This window comes from Entelurus aequoreus, linkage group LG06, assembly GCF_033978785.1.
Source record: "Entelurus aequoreus isolate RoL-2023_Sb linkage group LG06, RoL_Eaeq_v1.1, whole genome shotgun sequence".
In the NCBI taxonomy this organism is placed as follows: domain Eukaryota; kingdom Metazoa; phylum Chordata; class Actinopteri; order Syngnathiformes; family Syngnathidae; genus Entelurus; species Entelurus aequoreus.
In genome coordinates, this window is record NC_084736.1 from 50839442 (window position 1) to 50862736 (window position 23295).

At 38.7% G+C, this 23295-nt stretch overlaps 1 long non-coding RNA gene across 1 annotated transcript; it reads left to right on the plus strand.

The window, feature by feature from the left end:
* On the plus strand, positions 1-22694 carry LOC133651591 (uncharacterized). Its single transcript, XR_009826450.1, has 3 exons — positions 1-97; positions 163-251; positions 22367-22694. It is a non-coding gene; the product is annotated as an uncharacterized LOC133651591 (long non-coding RNA).
* Positions 22695-23295: the final 601 nt, after the last annotated feature.

Below are 23295 nucleotides of genomic sequence, written 5' to 3' on the forward strand. Positions count from 1 at the left end.
TGACAGAGCAATAGGTGAAGACGCCTTTTCTCCATTGCGGTCGCTTTGTGGCTCCACAGCGCCCCCATCTGCACAAACATCACAATCATTATAAACGGTGAGCGTCTTGAACATGAGCTTTGATTGTTTCACTTTCGTATTAACGAAGTCATCTGATGGCAGGTCAGCTTGTCAGAATGTTCCCTTTGAAGGCTGGAAATATGAGACAACATCCAGAAGGCAGGACAGTAGTAGGAGGAAGAGGACTTAAGGTGAGTGAATAAGTGAATGTTTTATAGCAAACTTGTTCCACTTAAAAGTTAAAAAAGTACACTTAAACCATTTTGAAATGTTTTTATTTTTTTAAAGTCTAAACTTGTGTGTAAATAGGTGACAAAGTATATTTTTCATTAGTCAGAATTAGGGTTGTACGGTATACCGGTATTAGTATAATACAGCGATACTAATGAATACCGCCTCTAAAAAATAACAGTCGTAGTCATGACTTTTAACGTATTGAAATTGTCAAAGTCAAGGCAAGATTACTCTACAACCATTCATCAACCAATAAGACGACCTGTGATCACACTACACAACATCGAATGAAGGCCATACTTACTCATTTCTGTTGGTTTCCCTATTTTGTATTCACTTCCTGTCAGTGCTCTTGCTTTGTTTCCATTTCCTGTTTGTCCCGCTGAGCACTGTGGTTCTTCCCTCACCTGCCATTGATCAACTTGTCTAAATTCATGCCTTGTCTCTAGCACTCCTCAGGGCTCGAAGATCACTTTGCATTGGGAACTATTACATACAAGACTGCTTCTCCTCTGTTGATGATAATAACACTCGTCTCACCTGTTTGTCGTCCTCCTGGTTCCTGCATCTGGGGGTCGCTTCTACTGCAGCCACGCGAGTTCCTCACTCATGTCACACTAAGGGTGGCCGTATGAACAACGCCGACACTGTCATAAAGTTGTGCCATATAGTGAAGCCAAACTAAACAACAACGACAAACACATTTTGAGAGAATATTTGCACCGCAACACAACATAAACACTACAGAACAAATTCCCAGAATTCCCTGCAGCACCAACTTTTCCCGGACGCTACAATGTGAACAAACGCCTTTGGTGGATCTACACGTAACATCCACCGTGATGATACCAAGTACAAGAGCGTATCTACTCGATACTACTATGATTACATCAATATTTTTTAGCATCACATCTTCTTTCGTTTTTGTTTTTTTTATATATTATGTTTATAAACTCAGTAAATATGTCCCTGGACACATGAGGACTTTGAATATGACCAATGTATGATCCTGTAACTACTTGGTATCGGATTGATACCAAAATTGGTGGTATCATCCAAAACTAATGTAAAGTATCAAACAACAGAAGAATAAGTGATTATTACATTTTAACAGAAGTGTAGATAAAACATTTTAAAACACAAAATAAGCAGATATTAACAGTAAATTAACAAGTAGATTAATAATCAATTTTCTACCACTTGTCCTTAATAATTTAGACAAAATAATAGAATGATAAATGACACAATATGTTACTGCATATGTCAGGAGCTAAATTAGGAGCTTTTGTTTGTTTACTCTGCGATGAGGTGGCGACTTGTCCAGGGTGTACCCCGCCTACCGCCCGAATGCAGCTGAAATAGGCTCCAGCGACCCCCCGCAACCCCAAAAGGGACAAGCGGTAGAAAATGGATGGATGGATGGATGTTTGTTTACTTACTACTTAAAGATAAGTTGTCTTGTATGTTCGCTATTTTATTTAAGGACAAAATTACAATAAGAAACATATGTTTAATGTACCCTAAGATTTTCTGTTAAAATAAAGCCAATAATGTCATTTTTTGTGGTCCCCTTTATTTAGAAAAGCACCGAAAAGTACATAAATACATTTTGGTACCGGTACCAAAATATTGGTATCGGGACAACGCTAGTCAGAATATTTGAGTTTTTTCTCATTAACTCCGTTTTTTTTGTTTTTTTTCTTATATGTATTATACTGTTTCCCACCTAAGCCTTCAGTTATGTCCAACTACTTTCAATAAATACCTCTCAAAATACCATCATTTATGTCACCACAAGACCACGGTTGGAGAAATACTATACAGAAACGGGCTTTGGATCATCCCAACAATGTACTAAACATGAACACCAATAAGGTTGTAAATATTGTACAGAGTAGGCTAACCCATGTGGTTCCTGTGGATGTGAACCCCGCACATTTTTCCCAACCATCAACATTTTCACAAATCGAATTTGTCCCAGCCACACTCCAACGCATCTGTCCGGCCAATTAAATGTTTCCCTGTATCACCGGGGGCCACTTTTTGAAAATGCCGCGGCAAAATCCGGCATTTTAGGCCGCAAAGATCACAACAAATTCTGCAGAACACAGAAGGGACTGATTATGATTACACTATTGTAATTATTAACATTGTTTACCAACAAACTGATGAACCTTCAAAATCAGATGTGAACAGCAGATATTTTAGTTCAGCTAACTTGTTAGGAAAAGAGTTGTATCCAATAATATCATGTTAACAACTGCATGACTTTTTGATTCAGCCAAAACTGAAATAATGAATCAAGGAGTATGAAATGCCGTAATGAGGCATATTGATTCCAGGCTTTCATGAGACTTGAGTTTCACCTCCGTCTTTGAAAAAAATTATTAAAATCCAAAAGGCATGGAGTGGCGGGAACTTTTCAAACGCAGACATAGTTTCTGCAAAAGAGCGCACATGAGAGCGGTGGCGCGTGAGTGCCGTGATCTGTGTGGCAGCGAACAGAGTTTTTAAAAATATATAAATTTCTTAAGGCAGCCATCTTAAAAGTACTAATTCAATGCTGATTATGTTTATTTGAAAACAGTAAAGAAAACCCAACAATGTACATTCTTATTTTCCTATTTGTTAGGAAAATAAGCATGTAAATTGTTGGGTTTTCTTTACTGTTTTCTCAAAATACGCATTGAGGCCCGAAGTTTTATTCAATGAATGGAACAAAGTAATGGATGAGTGACTCTTTTACGCAATGAATCGATATCAACAACAACAACAAACTCGACTCTACTTTCAACCTGAGAGGAGTGAAGTGTGTTGTAATTTTCCAAACTAATTAATTAGTAGATTAGAATAATTTTTTTAACTAACTATACCTTTTTTATATTTTAATTTTAATTTTAACAGCTTCTAATATTTTAGATGGGGGTGTTTAAACTTGTTCCACCAAGGGCCGCCTACTGAAAAGTTAAAGTACACGGGGGCTATTTGGATATTTTTAATAAAATTTTTTAAAAAAAGATAGAAACATATATTATATATATTTGAAGTCAAAATATGTGACTAAGTATAAGTAAGTCAGAAAAAAAAATTCTCATTACATCTGATATTTTGTTTTGTTTTTTCTTACATGTTTACTGTTGTCTTTTTACCCTGTAAGAATGAAATATTAATAATGATAGTTATATGACTGTGTAACAAGTTGTCTTTAAAAATATTAATGCTCAGTTACACATTAACTATGATGGTTGTTGTAATTTTTCAAACTAATTAATTTATTTTTTTATTTTTTTTAACCTACTAAACCTTTTTTACATTTTTATTTTTATTTTAACAGCTTCTAATATTTTAGAAAGTTAAAGTACGTGGGGACCATTCGAATATTTTTTTTATAAAAAAAAAAAAAAAGAGGAAATCATCCATCCATCTTCTTATTTAACGTTCATACTTATTTAAATGTGGGTCACGGGGGCAGCAGCCTAAGCAGAGAAGCCCAGACTTCCCTCCTTACTACTGTTGTTATTTTTCAATTCATAAGTTAGTATTATTTTTATTTTTTGAATAACTAACTTAACTTTATTTATATGTTATTTTTATTTTGACAGCTTCTAATATTTTCAATCAGGAGTGTCTGAACGTTTTCCACCAAGAGCCGCATATCGGAAAGTCAAGTATGCGGTTCATTGTGATCATTTTTTTACAAAAAAAAATGCTAAAATTATTGCAAAAATGATATGCTAAAATTATTAAAAGACAAAACTCTGTGTTATAGGTGACTAAGCATATTATTATTAACTATTAGTTTAAAAATGTCAGCATTTTCTCATTACATTTTGTTTTTTTGCTTCTTTCTCCCTGCAATTTCACTGTTGTTGTTTTTTCCGATAATAGAATAACAAAACTTGGTGTGCGGGCCACTAATGGCACCCGGGCCGCACTTTGGACACCCGTGCTTTATAGTCTAGGATGCTCTTTGGCCATTGTTGATGTTTTCATATCACAAGCACACATCTGCTTTTCAAAGTCTGAATAACTTGAAAGTAAACAAAAAACATGGCTGACAACTTTGATATGCTTTAGCATGACAGTGAAAGATATTAAGGATAAACATTTTTGCTGATGTGATTCAGAGGAATCTGTTTCAACTATCAACCTCACAGTCTTTATTTAGCCCCGCCTTCTTTATGAGCGATCATAAAGCGATTTACTGTCATGACCTGAACCACAGGTCATGTCGTTTCTTGCTTTTGTTGCTGTTTTCCTGTCTTTGGAGTTGGTTTCCTGTTTGGCGCTCTTATTTTGGGTTGTTTTTCCTGCGTTGATTCTTACCTGCATTACCTTGACCACTGGCCATGAGCGTGTTCTCCACACCTGCCTCTGGTCAGCGATTAGTGTTCACACCTGCTGCCAAGTCCAATAAGAGAGACCTACTCAGCGGCCTAGTGGTTGGAGTGTCCGCCCTGAGATTGGTAGGTTGTGAGTTCAAAACCCCGGGCGTGTCATACCAAAGACTATAAAAATGGGACCCATTGCCTCCCTGCTTGGCACTCAGCATCAAGGGTTGGAATTGGGGGTTAAATCACCAAAAATGATTCCTAGGCGTGGCCACAGCTGCTGTTCACTGCTCCCCTCACCTCCCAGGGGGTGATCAAGGGTGATGGGCCAAATGCAGAGAATAATTTTGCCACACCTAGTGTGTGTGACAATCATTGGTACTTTACCTTTAACTTTATATACTGTGTTCTTGCTAAGTGCTGTGTACTGTGTGTGTTATTTGAAGTTGACTTTCTGCATGCCACGTCAAGACATTTAAGTTGTGCCTTGCTTCACGTGCGCTGTCCACTGGCACTACTCTTTGCTTTTTGTTGTACCAGTTAAGAACAACTCAATTCAATACTCTCAATAACTTTTCTTACCTGCACCACGACTCCCGTCTATTGCAAACCAGTAATTATAATCCGCAAATAATGTGCCATTGTTGAGTGTCTGTGCTGCCTGGAGATCAGCAGAGTAACCATGTAATACTCTTCCGTACCAGTAGGTGGCAGCAGGTAGCTCATTGCTTTGTAAGCTTACTTTGAGACAAGAGAATTAATGATGGTTATGGTTTGAAGTCATATCGAACAATTGCGTCAGGTATTTGATGAGAACGACCTGATATTGTCAATATAGGGCTATCGAGTTTTGTTTTTAACATTTTCTGCTGGTGGTGTATTGGTTACTCGGGTCACAGGACAATAACGTAACCATTGTAAGGGGAACTTTAAGGGCGGGGGACACAGGATATGATGACATGTGTTGTGTGTTGGACACCTGGAAGTGGAAGAAGTAAGAGCTGGAATAAAAGGCAGAAAAAGACAATAAGCTTTCTTTTGGTGTATTATTAAGCTTAGATTGCTAATAAGTGAACTAATAAGTGACAAGTTTGGCACACAACAATGGCGGCGAGCAATGTTCCCTCTAATTTTTCATGTGTGTGAGCAAACGCAAAAACTCCCTGAGCATTCAGTGGAGCCCATGTGAGCAACATCAGACGTGCACACTGTGGCTACACCAGCAGCACACCTGTCCCAAACCTGACTAAATAACAACTTCAATCTCCATCCATCCATCCATTTTCTACCGCTTGTCCCCTTCGGGGTCGCGGGGGGTGCTGGAGCCTATCTCAGCTGCATTCGGGCGGAAGGCGGGGAACACCCTGGACAAGTCCCCACTTCATCGCAGGGCCAACACAGATAGACAGACAATATTCTCTTATTATTATAATCAAATGACAGCAGTCATTTCCATGAGGTTATTTTCTAATATAAGTGTTTAGGCCCACTTACAATGATAATAACAACAAATATTGTTTTTCATGAACTGTGTACTTGTATTGTTTGTCTGGGTGGAGGTCCTGCTTTAGAAATAGTTTGTACCCCTTTCAGACATTGCATTTAGTTCCCATTAAAACATTCACATGTTGCACAATGAGATGTAAGCAGGGATCATGTGTACATTCCTGCAACTTCCTGTTTGTAAAAAATATATTTTTATTAGTATTTATTTAATATACTAACAGCATTTCATGATTAATATTTATGTTTTAAGATTCCTAATAAATGACACTAGAATAAGCACACATTTGATTGGTAAATCATAGTTTGGGGAGGGGGGTATGGTATTTAATTTGTTTTATTTATTTTTTGTCATAAAAAAATATTGTATTGATCTATATTGATATATAATGTAGGAACCAGAAATATTAATAACAGAAAGAAACAGCCCTTTTGTGTGAATGAGTGTGAATGAGTGTAAATGGGGGAGGGAGGTTTTTTGGGATGGTGCACTAATTGTAAGTGTATCTTGTGTTTTTATATTGATTTAATAAAAATAATATAAATGTATATATATATATATATATATATATATATATATATATATATATATATATATATATATATATATATATATATATATATATATATATATATATATATATATATATATATATATATATACATGTTTATTTATTTATTTTTTTTAATTTTTTAAAATCTATTTCTTGTGCGGCCCGGTGGTTGGGGACCACTGCTCTATAAGACAAGAGCACTGCCGTTTTTAAGAACCTACTACAAAAATGCTAGTCAAAGATCCTCTATAAGTCAAGAGTACTGCAGTTTTTAAGAACCTACTACAAAAATGCCAGTCAAAGATCCTCTGTAAGACAAGACAAATCTGATGTTTTGAAGGACCTACTACAAAAATGCTAGTCAAAGATCCTCTATAAGACAAGAGCACTGCTGTTTTTAAGAACCTACTATAAAAATGCGAGTCAAAGATCCTCTTTAAGTCAAGAGCACTGCTGTTTTTAAGGACCTACTACAAAAATACTAGTCAAAGATCCTCTGTAAGACAAGAACAATCTGATATTTTTAAGGACCTACTACAAAAATGCGAGTCAAAGATCCTCTATAAGAGAAGAGCACTGCTGTTTTTAAAGACCTACTATAAAAATGTGAGTCAAAGATCCTCTATAGAACAAGAGCACTGCCGTTTTTACAAACCCCGTTTCCATATGAGTTGGGAAATTGTGGTATATGTAAATATAAACGGAATACAATGATTTGCAAATCCTTTTCAACCCATATTCAATTAAAATGCACTACAAAGACAAGATATTTAATGTTCAAACTCATAAACTTTATTTATTTTTTGCAAATAATATTTAACTTAGAATTTCATGGCTGCAACACGTGCCAACGTAGTTGGGAAAGGGCATGTTCACCACTGTGTTACATGGCCTTTCCTTTTAACAACACTCAGTAAACGTTTGGGAACTGAGGAGACACATTTTTGAAGCTTCTCAGGTGGAATTCTTTCCCATTCTTGCTTGATGTACAGCTTAAGTTGTTCAACAGTCCGGGTTCTCGTTGTGGTATTTTAGGCTTCATAATGGGCCAAACATTTTCAATGGGAGACAGGTCTGGACTACAGGCAGGCCAGTATAGTACCCGCACTCTTTTACTATGAAGCCACGTTGATGTAACACGTGGCTTGGCATTGTCTTGCTGAAATAAGCAGGGGCGTCCATGGTAACGTTGCTTGGATGGCAACATATGTTGCTCCAAAACCTGTATGTACCTTTCAGCATTAATGGCGCCTTCACAGATGTGGGTAACTTACCCATGTCTTGGGCACTAATACACCCCCATACCATCACAGATGCTGGCTTTTACACTTTGCGCCTATAACAATCCGGATGGTTCTTTTCCTCTTTGGTCCGGAGGACACGACGTCCACAGTTTCCAAAAACAATTTGAAATGTGGACTCGTCAGACCACAGAACACTTTTCCACTTTGTATCAGTCCATCTTAGATGAGCTCAGGCCCAGCGAAGCCGACGGCGTTTCTGGGTGTTGTTGATAAACGGTTTTCGCCTTGCATAGGAGAGTTTTAACTTGCACTTACAGATGTCGCGACCAACTGTAGTTACTGACAGTGGTTTTCTGAAGTCTTCCTGAGCCCATGTGGTGATATCCTTTACACACTGATGTCGCTTGTTGATGCAGTACAGCCTGAGGGATCGAAGGTCACGGACTTAGCTGCTTTCGTGCAGTGATTTCTCCAGATTCTCTGAACCCTTTGATGATATTACGGACCGTAGATGGGGCAATCCCTAAATTCCTTGCAATAGCTGGTTGAGAGGTTTTTCTTAAACTGTTCAACAATTTGCTCAAGCATTTGTTGACAAAGTGGTGACCCTCGCCCCATCCTTGTTTGTGAATGACTGAGCATTTCATGGAATCTACTTTTATACCCAATCATGGCACCCACCTGTTCCCAATTTGCCTGTTCACCTGTGGGATGTTCCAAATAAGTGTTTGATTAGCATTCCTCAACTTTATCAGTATTTATTGTCACCTTTCCCAACTTCTTTGTCACGTGTTGCTGGCATCAAATTCTAAAGTTAATGATTATTTGCACAAAAAAATTTTTTTATCAGTTTGAACATCAAATATGTTGTCTTTGTAGCATATTCAACTGAATATGGGTTGAAAATGATTTGCAAATCATTGCATTCCGTTTATATTTACATCTAACACAATTTCCCAACTCATATGGAAACAGGGTTTGTAAGAACCTACTACAAAAACGCTAGCCAAAGATCCTCTTTAAGTCAAGAGGGGGTAAAACAGAATCCATCCTGTTTGGGTCCCACATCAACCTTAAGAAAGTCAATGACTTCACCATAAAAGTGGGTGACATTGTTATCACCAGGAAAGATGAGGTCACCTACCTAGGTTCCATTCTAGAGGCTAACCTTTCCTGTGATAAAATGGCAACCAAGGTAATCAGAAAGGTTAACCAACGAATGAGATTTCTCTACAGAATTTCCTCTCTGGTCAACAAAAGCACCTTGAGGATTCTGGCTGGAACTCTCGTTCAACCCTTTTTCGATTACGCATGCACCTCCTGGTACCCTAGCACCTCCAAAACCCTCAAATCTAAACTCCAAACATCTCAGAACAAGCTAGTCAGTTTACTTCTAGACCTCCACCCCAGATCCCACCTCAATCCTACCCACTTCTCCAAAGTGGGCTGGCTCAGGGTGGAGGACAGAGTAAAACAACTTGCACTGAGCCTAGTCTATAAAATCCGCTACACCTCCCTGATACCGAAGTACATGTCAAACTACTTCCTTAACGTAAATGACCGCCATAACCACAACACCAGGGGGAGCTCCACTAACCACGTTAAACCCAGATTCCGAACTAACAAAGGTCTTAACTCATTCTCTTTCTATGCCACATCAATGTGGAATGCGCTCCCAACAGGTATAAAAGAAAGGGCATCTCTATCCTCCTTCAAAACCGCAATAAAAGTACACCTCCAGGCAGCTACAACCCTAAACTAACACCCTCCCCGGATTGCTAATAATCAAAGGTAAACAATCAAATGCAGATACTTTTTCTTATGCCTTCTGATCTCTCTCTCTCTCTCTCTCTCTCTCTCTCTCTCTCTCTCTCTCTCTCTCTCTCTCTCTCTCTCTCTCTCTCTCTCTCTCTCTCTCTCTCTCTCTCTCTCTCTCTCTCTCTCTATGTCCACTACTTGATACTCAAGGATCCTTTGTATAACAAGATTGTTTAAATAAAATAAAAATAAAAAAAACACAATACATACATTATACGTCAATATAGATCAATACAGTCTGCAGGATACAGTCCGTAAGCACACATGATTGTATTTCTTTATGACAAAAAAAAAAAAATTCCGTGGGACACATTTTCAAGCGTTGACCGGTCCGCAGCTACAAAAAGGTTGGGGACCACTGCTTTAAAATACATGACAGAATTGGTCAAGGGCCTATTGCAAAAATGTGAGTCAAAGATCCTCTTTAAGACGAGAGCACTCAGCTGTTTTTCAAAATGTGCATCGGCTTTATGGACCTTCTGCAAAAACACTTGTCAAAGATCCTTTATCTGACAGGACTGTTCTGCTATTTTTAATGACCTGCTAATAAAAAATAAAAAATGTAAACCAAAGATCTTTTATAAAACTGCATTGCTCTGCTGTTTTCAAAAGGCGTATTGGGAAAAAAAGCAGTAGGCCAAGATCCTTTATTTGAAATAACTTTTCTGCCGGTTTAAAAGACCTGTAAAAAAAGTAAACCAAAGATCCTTTATAAAAATGCAGCGCCCTGCTGTTTTTAAAGGATGTACTGAAAAAAAGACACAAGTCAAAGATCCTTTATACAACACGACTGCTCTACCGTTTCTAAGGACTTGCTGCAAAAAATGATTGCTCTAGTCAAAGATCCTCTACATTAGTGGTCCCCAACCACCGGGCCGCGGCCCGGGACCGATTGGTACCGGGCCGCACAAGAAATTTAAAAAAAATAAAAAAATGTTTTATTTTTATTTATTTTTATTAAATCAACATAAAAAACACAATATATACATTATATATCAATATAGATCAATACAGTCTGCAGGGATACAGTCCGTAAGCACACACGATTGTATTTCTTTATGAAAAATAAAAAATAAAAAATAAAATATCCCCCCCGGTCCGTTGGACAAATTTTCAGCTACAAAAAGGTTGGGGACCACTGCTCTACAATACATGGCAGAAATGTTTAAGGACCAACTGCAAAAATACTACTTAAAGATCCTCTTTAAGATGAGAGCACTCAGCTGTTTTTATCTGATAGGACTGTTCTGCTGTTTTTAAGGATCTGCAACAACAACAAAAAGTGTAAACCAAAGATTGTTTATTAAACTGCAGTGCTCTGCTCTTTTCAAAAGACATACCAAGAAAAAACACTAGTTTGCTCTACTGTTTTTAAAGGCTGTAACTGCAAAAACACTTGCCAAAGATTCTTCATCTGACAGGACTGTTTTGTTGTTTTTAAGGAACTGCAAAAAGTTAAAAAGTAAACCAAAGATCCTTTATAAAACTGCAGTGCCCTGTTGTTGTCAAAAGACGTGCTGAAAACACCATGAGTCAAAGATCCTTTGTAAAACTGTTGTCAAAAGACGTATTGAAAACACCACGAGTCCAAGATCCTTTATAAAACTATTGTCAAAAGACGTACTGAAAACACCACAAGTCCATCCATCCATCCATCCATCCATCCATCTTCTTCCGCTTATCCGAGGTCGGGTCGCTGAAAACACCCCGAGCTAAAGATCCTTTATAAAACTTGTCAAAAGACATATTAAAAACACCACGAGTAAAGATCCCTTATAAAACTGTTGTCAAAAGACGTACTGAAAACACCACGAGTCGAAGATCCTTTTTAAAACTATTGTCAAAAGACGTACTGAAAACACCACGAGTCAAAGATCCTTCATACAAAATCTGCTGTTTTTAAGAATCGACTGCAAAAAATGATTGCTTTAGTCAAAGATCATCTCCAATACATGGCAGATGTGGTTAAGGACTCCCTGCAAAAAATATTACCTGTGGTCAAAGATCCTCTAAAAGACAAGAGCACTCTTCTGTTTTTTGGGACCTACTACAAAAATGCTTGGGAACGATCCTTTGAGTCCTTGGTCTTTATGGACCATCAGCGAAAACACTTGTCAAAGATCTTTTATATGACAGGACTGTTCCGAGTTCCTGCGTGAAGAGAAAAAAAAGTCTATAGACTAAAGTTATTTAAAATTTTGCCAATTGAAAGTCTCAAAACTTTTCAGGAGGCTATCGATTTTGACCTTTGGCCACGCAAGCTAGTCAAGACAGTTTAATATTCCTCAGTGCAAATACAAAGTGATGTGAGATACCAGTTTTTGGTTTACCTTCCCTGAGCCGCCACGAACTGAGATGGATTTTGAATACTTGGAATTGGTGTGGAAGACGGTGTAGAAATAGATGGTGATGGTTGTAATGGCGCTAACTGGGCTGAGCAATACGTTATGAAGACAGGTCCCCACAAAGACAGTACTTTAAGATTGTGTGTGTGTGTGTGTGTGTGTGTGTGTGTGTGTGTGTGTGTGTGTGTGTGTGTGTGTGTGTGTGTGTGTGTGTGTGTGTGTGTGTGTGTGTGTGTGTGTGTGTGTGTGTGTGTGTGTGTGTGTGTGTGTGTGTGTGTGTGTGTGTGTGTGTGTGTGTGGATCTACTTGAGACTCTGACTGCAGAGGCTGCGATATCCAATTAATAAGCAAGGTTAAAGTTGACTTTCCGCTGGCTGATCCCAATCACAGTAGGTGCCAAAGTTAATTTGGCGAACAAAGTCACGGCGAGGGCTGGGCGCCCACTCGGGGGGAAAAAGTGAGGCAAAGAGAAAAGGGATGGATGGGAGGAAGCGCGATAAGGACTGAAGGAAAGATTGTGCCCACCAAACACTCGCCCTTCCTCCCCCCTGACAGCTCAGCTTGCATTGCAAATGAGGGACGCTGGCTAAAGAGAAACAGCTGCTGAATCGGTAATGGCAGAGTGATGCCGGAAACAAAGACTCAAACTTGCGCCACAACTCAATACGGATGGCTTTTGTCTCCTTTATTTTGGACGTCACCCCACAACAGGTGTGCTACCTGTCGCTTTACATATTGTCCGTTTTGTGGTTGGAAGTACATACAGTAGGGAAGGGATGGCATATTACTGATGAGGCAGAAAACGGGGAATGCGGTTTTCAGAAGCAACAACGTACGGTAGCTTCAACCGTGTTGCTAGCTTGTTGTACCAAGCGGTGAAAACATACAATAAACAACTGAAAGCCTGGCTCATGTGGCTGTGCTGTTTATTAAGGGTGTAAAGAAAATTATTTTCGAATCTTAATCAATTACATTTTTATTATTATTTCTTTATTTATTAAATATTTTTCCAAAATCTATCCTGTCCAGCTACTTAAGTAAATGTTTGGGTAGAATGTTATTAAACAAAACCAGTTTTCTTTTAAATGTATCAGAGTTGTTATCTATTTTATGGAGGAATGTAGTTGTTAATAGAACTGGTACCCATCCATCCATCTTCTTCCGCTTATTCGAGGTCGGTCGCGGGGGCACAGCCTAAGCAGAGAAGCCCAGACTTTCCTCTCCCCAGCCACTCCGTCCGGCTCCTCCTGGGGGATCCCGAGGCTTTCCCAAGCCGGTCGGGAGACACAGTCTTCCCAACGTGTCCTGGGTCTTCCACGTGGCCTCCTACTGGTCGGACGTGCCCTAAACACCTCCCCAGGGAGGCATCTGGGTGGCATCCTGACCATCTCACCTGTCTCCTCTCGATGTGGAGGAATAGCGGCTTTACTTTGAGCTCCTCCGGGATGACAGAGCTTCTCACCCTATCTTGAAGGGAGAGGCCCGCCACCCGACGGTGGCCGCTTGTACCCGTGATCTTGTCCTTTCGGTCACACCCCAAAACTCATGAGCATAGGTGAGGATGGGAACGTAGATTGAGCGGTAAATTGAGAGTTTAGCCTTCCGGCTCAGCTCCTTCTTTACCACAATGGATCGATACAGTGAATTACTGAAGACTGGCACCCAATGTTATTAAAAGAAGAATTAATTTAGAATCTAAAATTGTTTTGAATCGAGAATCGATTCTGAATCGAATTGTCACCCCTAGGAATCAATCAAATCATGTGGTGCCCAAAGATTGACAGCCCGACCGGAAGGGGGAGTATTCTCATTGAGTCTTAGTCTTATTCTGAATACCCTGTAGAACCAACATCCTCAACAGTAACATTAGATTTTGGTCTATTTATTCTGTCAGAGTTACAGGAGTACTCTGCGGTTTTTAAGGACCTTCTAAAAAACTGTAAGTTTCTCTGTAAACGGAACTCACGGGCCATCAGTTGAATAGCCAATTGACAAAAAAGAGAGGATCTAAAATGGAACCTTGAGGAACACCACTAGTATAACTACAGAAGTTGAACAAATTGACTGCACCTGAAGTAAAAAGCTACAGCAACACCTTAGTTACATAAATCACATTACCAAACATTTTTGTAACTGATAAAAAGGGGAGGACTTGGAAGGGGTGTCTTGAGGAACCCCTCAGTTTGTATGTAAATCATAAGTTTAGACCCCAGGGTTCTATGTTTGCTAGCAGTGCACGCATCTGCCAACGTGTTCACAGTGGTCCAAGTTCCTCTATACAACAGGAGCACGCTCCTGTTTTTACAAAATTGCTGGTATGATGACATTCCTTGAGCCGAACATGGCCGCCGAGCCGCCAGTTAATAAGCCAGTTAATATTCAACATTCAATACAAAAGGTTCCACCTAATTTTTCTGGGAATCCATCAACTACAGAAGACATTTCTTACCATGTGACTGATGATTGTCCCATAATATCTTATAACGTTATTGTCTCATCAGTTTAAGCTCTATATCTCAGTCTGATCTCATCATGCTGTAGAAGGTCTTTGATTAGAGTACAGGTAATTGTTTTCATCCATCCTTCAAAAGATTCTATTGCCGATATTAATAGCATTTCATTACTTTGGTGTAGAGGAATACAATGTGTTTAGACCTAATACCATGCAGCTGTGGCTCTTTTGCACTTTGAAATTGGATTTCACCAATACTTTAAAGTTGGGGTAATGCAATTATTAAGCGTAGCTCTTTGACTTGAAATGTGTCTTTGTTCTTAATGTCTATTCTCATACGTTAATTTATTTCTCAGCGGGTGATGTTGAGCGCTACATAATGACCATTTACCAGGGCCTATATTGCTATTCACAGCTGCCCCTTTGTCCAATACCTTTTGCTGCAAGGTGAAATTAATTCCACTATTCCGAGGAGAGGCTATTCTTTTGGTTGCTTTCATTAATTGGTTTTGTGCTCGCTCCAAAATGTATACACTTGATTTTCCTTTGTAGTGGTCGAACCTCAAAAGATCCCGCGGACATTTGCTGCCGTTCATGTTTTAATTCCTCGCTGTGTTGAAAGAAATTAGCAAGAAGATATTTTCTCAAAGAACGCCACAAAAACTAACGTATTTGTCCCGAACAGCAAAATATGTCCATTATTTGTGATCCCACATTCATCTTAAGACTAAGGTATTGCAAATGGAATTTAAAGTTGGAGTAGTGAAGGATTCTACTTCCAACTATAGAAAACATGTTTTAGCTATTGTGGAGAATGCATATATTTTTAAGAGTTCCTTCTGTATCCATAGTCATGTTTAAAGCAGCTAATATTTTCCCATGTGTACACTTTGGGTTTTTACCTTATGTCCGTTAGTAAATTCTGTGTTTCACATTGAAGGCGCTGTGCTGTCCGCGTAGGGGAATAACATACTCCCTTTTTGTGGAGGAGGCCTTATCAGTTTAAGAACAAAAAGGCTGTATTTCTTTCTGGGCGGGAGAGGGGGCTGTTTTCGCACTAAATAAGCTGACTGTTTCCGTTTAACTTTAACTTGATTTTTAGACCGCTTCTTGCTGCTGCTATTATAGCATTGTCAGGGCTGGTCTCCTAAAGCTTTAGTAAAACTTAATGGTATTGCTATTCTGTCTTGGTGGTCCTTCTTACTCAACATATATGTCATCCGAAAGAACTTGGGATTGACCAGTGTGTTTTATTCCCTGAGAGGAAGACTGGTCAGGCGCAATACTATGAATGCTAACATTAGCCCTATTATAACATCATAGTGACAGTAAGATGTGATTTTTGGTGTGATATACACAGAGGTAGTTAGAGTAGCCAGAAAGTACTGAAGTAATAGTATCGTTAGAGCAGGGATGTCAAACTTGTTTTCATTGAGGGCCACATGGCAGTTATGCCTGCCATCAGAGGGCCGCATGTAAAAGTCAATAATGTATGAATTTCATTATTAATTTTATAAATTGTTTTAAGTAGACTGTCGATTTTACAGTCAAAACTTTCTATTTACAAAATTTTACTGTATAATATAGTGTTTTTTGGGTTTTTTTACAACATTTTACAATAAATGGAAAAACAGTACCACTGTTTTTTGGGGAGGTGTTTACAGAAAAAGCTGGTTAGCCAGAATTGTTGTGTTAAAGGCCTACTGAAACCCACTACTACCGACCACGCAGTCTGATAGTTTATATATCAATGATGAAATCTTAACATTATAACACATGCCAATACGGCCGGGTTAACTTATAAAGTGACATTTTAAATTTGCCGCTAAACTTCCGGTTCGAAACGCCTCTGAGGATGACGTATGCGTGTGACGTAGCCCGACGAACACGGGTATGCCTTCCACATTGAAGCCGATACGAAAAAGCTCTGTTTTCATTTCATAATTCCACAGTATTCTGGACATCTGTGTTCGTGAATCTGTTTCAATCATGTTCATTGCATTATGGAGAAGGAAGCCGAGCAAGCAAAGAAGAAAGTTGTCGGTGCGAAATGGACGTATTTTTCGAACGTAGTCAGCCACAACAGTACACAGCCGGCGCTTCTTTGTTTACATTCCCGAAAGATGCAGTCAAGATGGAAGAACTCGGATAACAGAGACTCTAACCAGGAGGACTTTTGATTTGGATACACAGACGCCTGTAGAGAACTGGGACAACACAGACTCTTACCAGGATTACTTTGATTTGGATGACAAAGACGCAGACGTGCTACTGTGAGTATGCAGCTTTGGCTTTTTTTTGCGTATGTACGTAACTTTTTTTAAATATATAAGCTTTATGAACCTTGGGTTAGGTGAACGGTCTTTTGGGCTGAGTGATTGTGTGTGTTGATCATGTGTTTGAATTGTATTGGCGTGTTCTATGGAGCTAGGAGCTAGCAGAGGAGCTAGGAGCTAGCATAACACGTACCGTACCGTACGTGCGCGTCACGTACGTAACTTTTTAAAAATATATAAGCTTTATGAACCTTGGGTTAGGTGAACGGTCTTTTGGGCTGAGTGATTGTGTGTGTTGATCGGGTGTTTGAATTGTATTGGCGTGTTCTATGGAGCTAGGAGCTAGCAGAGGAGCTAGGAGCTAGCATAACAAACACGCAGGTGTTATTATGCAGGATTAATTTGTGGCATATTAAATATAAGCCTGGTTGTGTTGTGGCTAATAGAGTATATATATGTCTTGTGTTTATTTACTGTTGTAGTCATTCCCAGCTGAATATCAGGTACCGTGAGTATGCAGCCTTGGCTGCTAAACATTCGATAACTTGACCGTATGTGCGCGTCACGTACGTAACTTTTTAAAAATATATAAGCTTTATGAACCTTGGGTTAGGTAAACGGTCTTTTGGGCTGAGTGATTGTGTGTGTTGATCAGGTGTTTGAATTGTATTGGCGTGTTCTATGGAGCTAGGAGCTAGCAGAGGAGCTAGGAGCTAGCATAACAAACACGCAGGTGTTTTTATGCAGGATTAATTTGTGGCATATTAAATATAAGCCTGGTTGTGTTGTGGCTAATAGAGTATATATATGTCTTGTGTTTATTTACTGTTGTAGTCATTCCCAGCTGAATATCAGGTCACCCCCGGCTCTCACAGCATCTTCCCTATCTGAATAGCTTCAACTCCCCACTAGTCCTTCACTTGCACTTTACTCATCCACAAATCTTTCATCCTCGCTCAAATTAATGGGGAAATTGTCGCTTTCTCGGTCCGAATCTCTCTCACTTCATGCGGCCATCATTGTAAACAATAGGGAACTTTGCGTATATGTTCAACTGACTACGTCACGCTACTTCCGGTAGGGGCAAGCCTTTTTTTTATCAGATACCAAAAGTTGCAATCTTTATCGTCGTTGTTCTATACTAAATCCTTTCAGCAAAAATATGGCAATATCGCGAAATGATCAAGTATGACACATAGAATAGATCTGCTATCCCCGTTTAAATAAAAAAAATTCATTTCAGTAGGCCTTTAAATTTACATTTACAATGGAAAAACAGTACAAGTTATTTTTTTGTATTCTGGCAACTTAGCTGCCAGTTTTTGTACCGTAAACACAAATGTACCGTCTTTCCATTTACAGTAATACACCGTTAAAAACAACAACCGTAGATTTTACAGTCAAAAACTGGCAGTTCAAACAACAGAATTTTAACGCAAAAAACTGGTAGTAGTTTTTTTCAATTTACAGTAATATGCTGTAAAGAACAACGTAAAATGTATTCTCATTTTTATTAATTTAATGGGTTGTTTGCTGTGTAGTTAAGTATTTTTATTTAGACAAAAACATGTTTGTAAAGTATGATGATATATTGTAATATTTGTTGCAATATTGGATACTATTAAAGTTGAAAAGGCATGCAATTTCAAACAGTACATATATTTTTTCTGTCAAAATGAAAAAAATCAATTACATTTAGTGAGAAAATATTCAACCCAACTTTTGTTGAAAAAGTCGAGTTATGATAACTTAATGTTGGGTTATTCCCAAACAAACATTTGGGTTGAATTATTTAACCCAAAAATTTAGTTATGCTAACTCAATGTTGGTTGATTCATAACCCAACTATTGGGTTGAATTGATTTAACACAAAAGCTGAGTTATGCTCATTACAATGTTGGGTTATTCCAAACCCAACTATTGGGTTATAAATGATAAATGGGTTATACTTGTATAGTGCTTTTCTACCTTCAAGGTACTCAAAGCGCTTTGACAGTATTTCCACATTCACCCATTCACACACACACATTCACACACTGATGGCAGGAGCTGCCATGCAAGGCGCTAACCAGCACCCGTCAGGAGCAAGGGTGAAGTGTCTTGCCCAAGGACACAACAGACGTGACTAGGACGGTAGAAGGTGGGGATTGAACCCCAGTAACCAGCAACCCTCCGATTGCTGGCACGGCCACTCTACCAACTTCGCCACGCCGTCCCAAGGGTTGCGCTCCTTAACCCTTACTGCTGGTTTGGCCTACTCCTTCCCAACTACTGATCAAAATTATTTTTATTCCATTAAAATATACTCAAAAGCAAGACATGAGTGACATTTTTTTTTACAAGAATTGCCGTGTATGGTCATAGTTGTCACGGCGGGGTCGCATTTTACTGCGTGGATCGTTCTCCCAGAATGCAGACGGGACTCGGGAGGCAAGGTGCAGGTAAGGAAATTATTTATTGTCCATAAATCATGCGGGATACTAACAAAAAAGCGTCAGCGTGCCGATAGCACGGGAAGCTAACGGAATAGCGAACAAGAAAAGCTTAGCATGTAAACAGGCAAACAAAAAGGCGAAGCTTAGATCAGGAATCAAATTAGTAGCCTTCGTAACTGTTGCATGGAAGCAAATAAGAAAGCCAGACTGAGTGTGGCGAAAAGCAGGGAATAAGTAGCTCTCTGATTAATGCCCAGGAGCAGGTGAGCGTCGCGAACACTAATCAGAGGTAGGTGAAAACAATCTGCAGTCATGGCAACTAAAACACAAACCCAGGGGTGCTCAAAATAGGAACTGAGGGAATCAAAAACTAAACAATAGTAGTTCTATACACCATGCTCAAATATTTTCAAATACATAAGATGTGTGATTGTAAATAATGTTAATGAGATTAATCCTTAAGAAAATTCCCTTCAAGAAAAAAGTACCTTTTATAATTTAAAAAAAGCCTTTTACCCATTGAAAAACAACCCAAAAATGGTTCATAGTTTTGAAAACACAGATATTACCCTAATAACCCAAAAACTGGATTGCTCTTCATAAAAATAACTCCAAAATTTAACCCAACCCAACTCATAAATTGGGTTATCAAAATAACTTAGCATTTTTTTGTGTGTACATAAGTACAATTGTGGCTACTTTACACACACACCTGAGATTGACATATGGGGACGTAGGGGACGGCGTGGCGCGATTGGGAGAGTGGCCGTGCCAGCAACCTGAGGGTTCCTGGTTCGATCCCCACCTTCTACCAAGCTCGTCGTGTCCTTGAACAAGACACTTCACCCTTGCTCCCGATGGGTCGTGGTTAGGGCCTTGCACGGCAGCTCCCGCCATCAGTGTGTGAATGGGTAAATGTGGAAATAGTGCCTTGAAGGTAAAAAAGCGCTAAACAAGTATAACCCATTTACCATTTACCATCCGTTATGACTTAGTGACCAAATATGGTTCCTTGCTATAAAGGGCCAAAAATACGAATAAATGATCCGAGCAAACACAAACTATGGAGACTGTGTTGTGTTCAAAGTACTCACGGCAGCAGAGGATGCAACCCTGCAAAGATCCCCCGGCTTTGGATTCCTTTCAGCTGCCATCTTTGAACGGATGAGCGTTTGGGAATTTCCGCGCTGAATCCAATCTGTAGCAGCAGCTGCAGAACAACAAAAAGAGATTTGGTGGCAAAGGAGCGGAGCAAATACAAAAAATAGTGGAAGGAGAGGAGAAAAGTTTTCTGTCAATACAGCGAAGGGAAATAAAGGCTAATGCTACGACACAAACACGTGCCATAATTAGGCCTTTCTTGCTTCCTGACTTGACATTATTCCAACGTGCAGACGGCTCTATCACTCCTGCCCAGACACCGCCGGGATTCCGAGTGGTAGACTGTGTTGACCTTTGAGAAAATAGCCACATACAATCATAATCCACCGCACGGGGACGCTGAGCCCCAATGTTGGCCTTTTTTTTTCCCACTGAAGGGCCCCTGTGAAGGGAGTGAAGATAAAGCCTGAGAAGGAATTAGGTCTGGTCACCCCGATGGAGCCTCCTCCTATCTTTTAGTCTTACAGCTCCGGCGATTATGTTGGAATTCGTTTTATTTTCTCTCTTAAAAGGAACCGGGATGCTGGAATCAGTTGAAAGATTTGTTCCAGCTTTTTTTTTGCTTTGGGCTGCAGCGTGCTGCATTGATTCCCACTTTACGTGCCCTCATTAAATTCATACTACAATTCTCTCCCCCTTGATCCAAAAGCTCTCTCTGCATTTTTTTAAATATTTATTTTATTTTTATTTTTTTGCCTCGGCGCATGTTGGATACAGCCCGCAGCGATGCCTTAAAGCAGGGGTGTCCAAACTTTTTCCACTGAGGGCCGCACACGGAAAAAATAGCATGCGGGGGCCATTTTGATATTTTTCATTTTCAAACCATATCAAAATATATGGATTTTTTTTTTTACCTTTAGGTCTCCCGAGGACAATAAAGGGTCTAAGTCATTAAAATGTTAAAAACAAGTCAAATTATTATTATTTATTTAACGCTTACAGTATATCAACTTCAGGTTGATATAAAGTTTTAAAAAACAAAAAGGTTGTATGCCTTTTCTGTCAAAAACAATTTTGTTTTTTATAATAAAACTGAAGTATGCAGTATTTCCCCCACTGCCCAAAACATTCAGAAAGCAATGTTTGATGTGAAGTAATTAGAGCCTTAAAAAGATCAATAATGCAGGACACCATTGATTATTTTTAAGTAATCACATTGAAAAGATAAATACAATCCCATTAAATATATTTGGGATCCAAAAGGTGACCCACTCATAAAGTGATACATTTTTATTCGGTTTTTTTTACTTTCAACACTTAAGTTTCGAGATCAACTTCGGATATGTCTGTCGATTTTACGTTTGAACTATTATTTTGTTTGTTTTATGCAGTTTTGTCAAATAAAACGTTGATGTTTTTGTATGGCAACCACACAATATATACAATATTTTCCACATAAAACATTTTAAAGTGAAATATTTGAAATAATTGGAGCCTTGAATAGGTCAATAATTCATTATAACATTGATTTGATGAGCAATGGCAAAAAAAAGAAAAATATAGACAAAAAGAAAAAAAACAGCCTGCATGGCAGCTTTGTGTCAACATTGCAACTTTTTCTAGTTAGATTTCAGCTCATTCCACTTTTTTTAATGTTTTTATTTTTATTTTTGCAATAGCATTTCCAGAATGTGTTGCGGGTTGATAAACAATTAGCTGTGGGGCGCAAATGGGCCCGGGCCACACTTTGGACACCCCTGCTTAAAGCCTCTTCACGTCTTCATGCGATGGTAAAAAGGTTAGAGTGGACTGGTTAGTGGAGGTGTCGCTGGAGTGTTGCACTCGATTTTGAGGACTACTTCCTGCCCAAAGCCATTATGGCGAGAGCTAAAGATGTATTAGAGGGGAACCAAACTGTTCCTGCAAATGAATTATTTATCCGTTACATGACTGAGAAATGATCCAGATCCATCTTTGGCTCGCCTGAATCCTTTTTCATCTCATTTTGAACAGGCCTCAGTGGAATATTTACTTCCATAGACATGGTGCTCACCTAGATGGACTGGACTGTACAGAGCATTTCTACTGGACCATCCATAGCCTTCCTGTGGGTTTTGTGCTGAAGAAAAGAACCTGCTGGGTGTTTAATTAGCATAATATTAACAACAACAGGCAAACTCCTTAAATTGTTTGTGTAGTTCACGGGTTTATGCGTATGTATGTGTGTATGTATGTATATATGTATAATAATAAAAATAATGCATTTTACTTATAAGGCGCCTTTCTGGGCACTCAAGGACACTGTACAAAATCAAAACAATAAAATCAATTGGCTAAAAACAACAACAACAAAGATCGATAAGATTTACAGTGAATAAACAGTCAGGAATATGTGTGTTTTGAGTCTGGATTTAAAGAGGGTATGTATGTATGTGTTTATGTGTATGTATATATCTATGTATGTATTTATATGTACGTGTGTATATATATATGTGTATATACAGTATATGTATATTTAGGAGCGAGGAAATTTCACGACTGGATTTGTTGCATAGTGGCATCCTATGACAGTTCCACGCTGGAATTCACTGAAAGCGGTCCATTCTTTCACAAATGTTTGTAGAAACAGTCTCCATGCCTAAGTGCTTGATTTTATACAAGTGATTAGGACACCTGATTCTCATCATTTGGATGGGTGGCCAAATACTTATAGAATATATATACATATATATATATATATATATTTACATTGTAGATTGTCACTGAAGATATCAAAACTATGAATGGACACAAAAAAAGGTGAAATAACTGAAAACATGTTTTATATTCTAGTTTCTTCAAAATAGCCACTCTTTGCTCTGATTACTGCTTTATTGTCATGTCTGTGTGATCATGTTTTTGTTTTGGCCATGTGTTGTTTGTTTTTTGGACTCTTTTTAGTT